This window comes from Quercus suber, unplaced genomic scaffold (assembly GCF_002906115.3).
Source record: "Quercus suber isolate HL8 unplaced genomic scaffold, Cork oak 2.0 scaffold_839, whole genome shotgun sequence".
NCBI classification, from domain to species: Eukaryota; Viridiplantae; Streptophyta; class Magnoliopsida; order Fagales; family Fagaceae; genus Quercus; species Quercus suber.
The window spans coordinates 258,394-264,465 of record NW_027070269.1 but is presented as its reverse complement, the minus strand read 5'-3'; the positions used below and the strand labels follow the sequence as shown (position 1 = coordinate 264,465).

The window sequence follows — 6,072 nt, the reverse complement described above, 5'->3', positions numbered from 1 at the left end:
TATTGTCAATGGCAGTTACTGAGTAATAATCCCCAGGGCTTGCAGCACAAATCTGTCTTGGACATAATTGCTTACTATCTGGGAGACAGAGTGCACTATCAGCAGATTAACAAGGTTGTGTCTGACATGTATTTGCTCTATAATGTTTCTGCCACCTGTTGAACACGTGCACAGGTTGTGCACCTGTTCCAGCACACTACAAGCCATCCACACCAACCTCGTAGCCCAAGCACATACCCAGAACTCAACCTTGATCCATGCACACAAAGTGGAAGGCTTGGCCCGTGCCAGTGCTGCCACCAAGTTGGTCACACAGCTGACAGCCCAACATCATCACCAACGATATGCAGCCTAGAGATACACTGTCAAGCCAGCCACAGTCGAGCCCTGATTTTCCAGCATTAATCCAACATGCTACACACTCTGACAGCTCAACTTGCCTTGCACTCAAGTAGCACACCTACTACACTTCAGCTTGCTCATGGCCAAGCCCATGAAAGGCTACCACGGCACATTACTGTGCATGCTTCTCATAGCAGACACTAGCCTGCAACCTGATGGTAATGACCATAGTTCTTGCACAAGCACAAGGCCACCATCAAGCCACAACTTAGCCAAATTTTGTAAGCATGCATCACGATAGGGCAGCATGCCCGCTGCTGTCCAAACATCACAAAGCCACCTTGCTCAGCCCATAGCATGCCTCCCTCATGCACATAAGTATGTGTGGCTGGCATGGGTACAAGATGCAACTGCATTCAGTCACCTATCTTGAGACTCAAGGGTCTAACATTTTATAAGATGATGAATTTGTCATTAAATTCCTTATGAGATATGAATAGAGCCATCAAATTTCATTGAACAATCAAAAAGGCCATTAAATAATTTGTTGACCTAGACAATCTGAGAGGGCAATTATTGGGTCAGGTTTTTCCTCCTTAATGAACACTCCCAACAGTATGCAGGAATATCAGTTAGCTTAGCTGTGAAAATTCAACCCATTTTCCTAGCTGCCTCTGGACCTTTCTCTTTATTATTATTATTTAATAGCAAACTTGTAGTATCAATCACAGTGTTTCCACTATTGGGAAGAAATTTTATTTTATCTTCTCATTCAATGTCCTTGCACCCAGGATTTCAACATGAGTATCTTAGCAGCATATCTACGTCCAGGCTCGAAGTCTGAGATTGTCAAGGTATAAGTCCGGACTTGTTTACTTTATGTTGTTAAATGTCTGCCGTTCTATGAAATCTAAGATATCTAAGGTACAAACTTGCAGGTCAATTTGCTAGCATCAAGTGACTATGCAAAGGAACACTCCTACGGCCGGCATTCCTGCCCATCCAATAGTATGGGAGGTTGATGTTTATACATTTTTTTGTACAGAGTAAATACAGGTTCTCTAACTTCCCATTTGTATGCTAACCGAGACAGATCATCCAGGTTAGTATAGGTTTACATGCACCAATTTGTTTTCTGAGCACTAGCAAACGTGCAACTGTTGGACACTCACCACCGACTTTGTTCTCCAGGGGATATGTGCTTGGCTGGGCATTGTGTAATGTGTGGCAGCCTGTGATAGGTGAGTGTACAGTGTATGCCCTCAGTCACTCTCTCTCTCTCTCTCTCTCTCTCTCTCTCTCTCTCTCTCTCTCTCTCTCTCTCTCTCTATATATATATATATATATGTTTTTAATGTATTGAACAATTCATGTACCTAGTGTAAGTTATATAACTTTCAAGAAGACAAGTCATTGGGAAAGGAGGGGTTCCTGTATTCCAGTTTGTTTATGGATGCCTGTAAGTAATTGCAGTGTCAATATGTGCTGTGTTCTAAAGTTCTAGACAATCTTCTTATTGTGCAGAATACAGAGTCATGGCTTTCTCCTTTTTTCAAAGGGAAGATTAAAAGGAATTGATTTCGCCCAAAATCAAATAGTGGAGGGCAATGGAAACTTATTGGAAAAATTTATTTACTTCTGCAGGAAAGATGCTAGTCTCAGTTTTTTGGAACCATTAGTTGGATCTAGTTTTCTTCCATAATCAATTGTAGCATTGGCTTTAGACAGGCTGCGCCCTGGAGTGAAACATGTAAGTTGTAGGTACATTATCTTTTCACAGTGCCAATTTGTGCAACCGATTCTGACCATGCATAATTGGAATGGTCCACATTTGTGACTTCCTTTCTATGTCTTGTTCATCTTCCAATGTCCTGAAGTGAGATGCAGTTTTCATCGTTATACTCTCTGGAAAAAGACCACTGCATGTGGAATGTGCAGCATGTTGGAAATGGAAAAGTTGCAGATCCTGATTAATGTTCTTCTAAACGTCTATGTGTCTTCTCAAGTAGTTAGTACATGACCTATATTAGGCCAAATCTTAACAACCTCTCCCTCCTCCTAGTTCTTGGTCATGTGGTGAATGGTAGCAAATGAATAGATGTTGTGGGATCAAATCTCATTGATATCCTCTCCTTCCTCTTCCTCAACCCTGCAAACAGCTACTGGTGCTTGAAATACTTTAACATCATCTTCAAGGATGTCAATGTCACTTTTTAAGTTTTGGTGAAGAATTGAGAAAACTATTCTAGTGCTCTGGTTGTTTTCCAGTTAGTTGCGCGCCTGACTGGGTCTCATATGAATCTTAGAAAGATGGAATCTTAAACAACAAGAATACTGGTTATTTCACAAACAGATGGTCACTATTATTAGGTGGGCAAATTTTCTAGAGAATCTAATTTGAGAAAGTCATGTACAGTAACTAGAGAGACAATGCTACAATTGATAATGAATGGTTAACAATTATTTTTTCTGTTCTTTTTATAGTTGTGTTTTATTTTATTTTATTTTATTTATTGTTAAGTGAACTTGAATGTCAGGTAGATTTCACTCTGTTATAATCCTTACACAATCAAGTTCGGTAACTTTCATGAATGCTTGTTCTTTAGCCATATATTCAGGCAAGTTAGAGAATCTCCAATGCTTTTATAGTGTAACTTAAATGGACAAAACAAATATTTTGAAACTTTTGAAGGAAAGAAAGAAGTAATAGAGCATGGAACTGTTATCACGGACGGCATGCTTTCTGTCATCTGTAGATTCTGAAGCAGGTGAATAACAATTGTAATTATTTATATTTTTCAGTATATAAGCTGTGATTTCAAATCCAGAGGTTAAAGGTCCTTTGGCAATTTTAAGTAAGGCAGTGCTTGGTTATTTGAAAGTTCATCTATTTCTGAAATAATAAGACAGATTATAAATCAAGGACAGATGAATCAGTAAAGTTTCTCATTTTAAATAAAGAGAATTGCACTAGACTAATTCTACTTTGAAACATTATATGCGCATTCTAATTATTAAAAAAAAAAGGTTACGATCACACCTTGTTTCACAACTATCTTATTTGTCTCGTGAGCATTAACAATGTTGGTACTGTGCCAAGTAAGTTGGACCTGCTAAAGGACGTTCATGTGGGCAACTCTAATAAGAGAGAAAACAAGCAAGCGAATGATCTTTGTGATTTCCATTTATTGAAAAGCTTTTGAGGTTCGTCAGTTCATGAAGCTCGTGGGACGAGCTTCTTGATTTTATCATTCTTTCTTTACGTGACTAGTTTCTCGTTGTTTGCGAGAAAAAGTAGTATATTAACTAATTAGAAAATTTTATTACACACTTGTAATTACACATTTTATACACATTTTTTTTAAATTGTGTTTTCGGCTAAAATTGTGAAATAGTGTCACATGATTTCATAATTTTAACTGAAATCATGTTTTAAAATTGCCTAGTGTGTACTGTAAGTGTGTAATAAAAAGTGTGCGACTATCATTACTTTAAACTAATGCCCTTATTTTTAGGTTTTATTTTTTTTTTTTTATGAGAATCTTTAGGCTTTTTATTGTTGACTAAATTTTTGTACACAAGTTATAAGTGGTAGATAGAATAATAATGACAGTCGTGGGTCTATGTTCTTAATTACCAGTTACAATTTGTTGCATTAAGAAGTTAGGAAAATATTATAAAGTATATGAAATATATTATTCCTAGGAACTCGTCTCTTGCTAGTTGCTACCTTAACCCGTTGTGAAAATATTAAGAAATATATTTTGCTTTACATCTTATGGAGGTGGCAAATTATGCATAGATCATAACCATAAATTTACCATGGTAAGGTGTGGCTTGATCGTAAGATCTCTCTTATCGCTTCACATGATACTTGATCTTGTTCAGTTAGAGTAGTGGCTCTTTAATGAATATATTGTGTTCACAATAATAATCTTATCAAGATTTCTGTAATACACATTGTATTATTTATTACCGTCATGTGGAATGAAGTTGATGAGTCTCACCACAAACTCATTATCATAACCATAATTTTTAGCCCAGCACTAACGTCGATCCCCATCACCATCTATCCATTAACTTCATTTTTATGGAAAGATGAAAATGGGAAAAGGAGTAGCAATTCTTTCATGGCTGGTGGCACATACAGACAAGACCACGAGGCACAAGCAACCTAGAAGCTGCAGAAAACGTGTGGGCAGAGAGTCTGAGATTCAGAGAACCTTGACTACAGCTCATCTTTTCCACTCTCTGCTACCGAGGTCCCTACTATTATTAAAGACCTTCCAAATGCTCCAGCTGTTCCCTCACATTTATGAGTTACCTATTCATATTTACTCACTCTTCTAGACTCATCTTCCACATCCTAAGTTGTCTGCTTTCTTTCTCTCCCTCACTATAAATGTCCACTTAAAGCTCTCACCCTCTTCACTGCATCTACAAACTCCTGAACTCACACTCAATCATTCTCATACTTTCTGTAACATAAACTGCTACATCTTTTTGCAGCTCTGATCACCCAAGGATGAAGCTCTTCTTTGCTACCCTGCTGCTTTGTACTCTTCTCCTAAGCTCCTCTTTCTTGGAGCCTGCCATGGCTAAGTCGGGTAATTAATGAGTGTTATTCTTTTATAAATGGCCATGTTAATTTCTCTTGTACTCTGTTCCAAAAACACCTAGAAAATACTAAAATTTCATTTGGGGCGCCGTATCTGCACTTCATAGAAATACACCATTTTCTTTTGTTTTTCATTTTTTTGATTTTATCTTTATTTATTGACAAAGTGCATTAGTTAAGGTTAAAGTTAATCGATTTACTTTTTTTTTTTTTTAAAGAAGTCACACAAAATTTAGTTAAATGAGTATTTGCTGATTTGTTTTAGCTATACTCACTCGATCGATTCTTCCTTAACCAATGCATTTAAGCACCCGTTAACAAAATGTACCTTTGAATCATTTGGAATATTAGACATTTCCTAGTTAGCTCTAGTCTTTTGCTTTTCATTTACTAACAGCTATTCTTATGGGTAATGTGAAGGATTTTGCACCAAGAAATGCGCAAACAGGTGCTCAAAAGCAGCGGTACAGGATCGATGCAAGAAGTATTGTGGGATATGCTGTGAGGAGTGCAAATGTGTTCCTTCAGGGACTTATGGGAACAAGCATGAGTGCCCTTGCTACAGAGACAAGAAGAATAACAAGGGCAAGCCTAAGTGCCCTTGAAATCAATTAATGGATGTCTTAAGAAATGAATGTGTGTGTGTGTGTGTGTGTGAGAGAGAGAGAGAGAGAGAGAGAGAGGTAGGAGAGAGTAGTAAGTAGTAACTAGTACATGAAGAGTGTTCTGTGAGGTTGGTTAGGTATGCATAATAAATTCTTGGGTACAAGTTTGAGCGATAATAGTGGATCTTACTCATGTGTGATCATAGTGTTATAATCCAATGGACGTTGGATATCACGTGTGATATGTTTGTAGTATTCTATTTAATGTTGTTGTTGGAAATTAATTATCATATTAAATTATTGTATTTTCTCTTCTTTTTTAAAGTTTGTGGAAAACTAAATGAGGACGGCTTTATTCAAAATCTGCTTATTCTATAATTTGTTACTCACGTGTATTAAGGTTTCAATATAAAATAACAAACTCTTTATATATCTTTATATTGAGAATGAATTTTAGAAATCTAACCGCGAGATTGCATATTCTTATTATATTCTTCATGCAAGTAA

General features: G+C 37.0%; 1 long non-coding RNA gene across 1 annotated transcript; it reads left to right on the top strand.

Moving 5' to 3' along the window:
• Positions 1 to 1,092: 1,092 nt before the first annotated feature.
• On the top strand, positions 1,093 to 2,823 carry LOC136065056 (uncharacterized). The gene is made up of 4 exons (XR_010626701.1): positions 1,093 to 1,196; positions 1,281 to 1,444; positions 1,534 to 1,583; positions 1,867 to 2,823. It is a non-coding gene; the product is annotated as an uncharacterized LOC136065056 (long non-coding RNA).
• Positions 2,824 to 6,072: the final 3,249 nt, after the last annotated feature.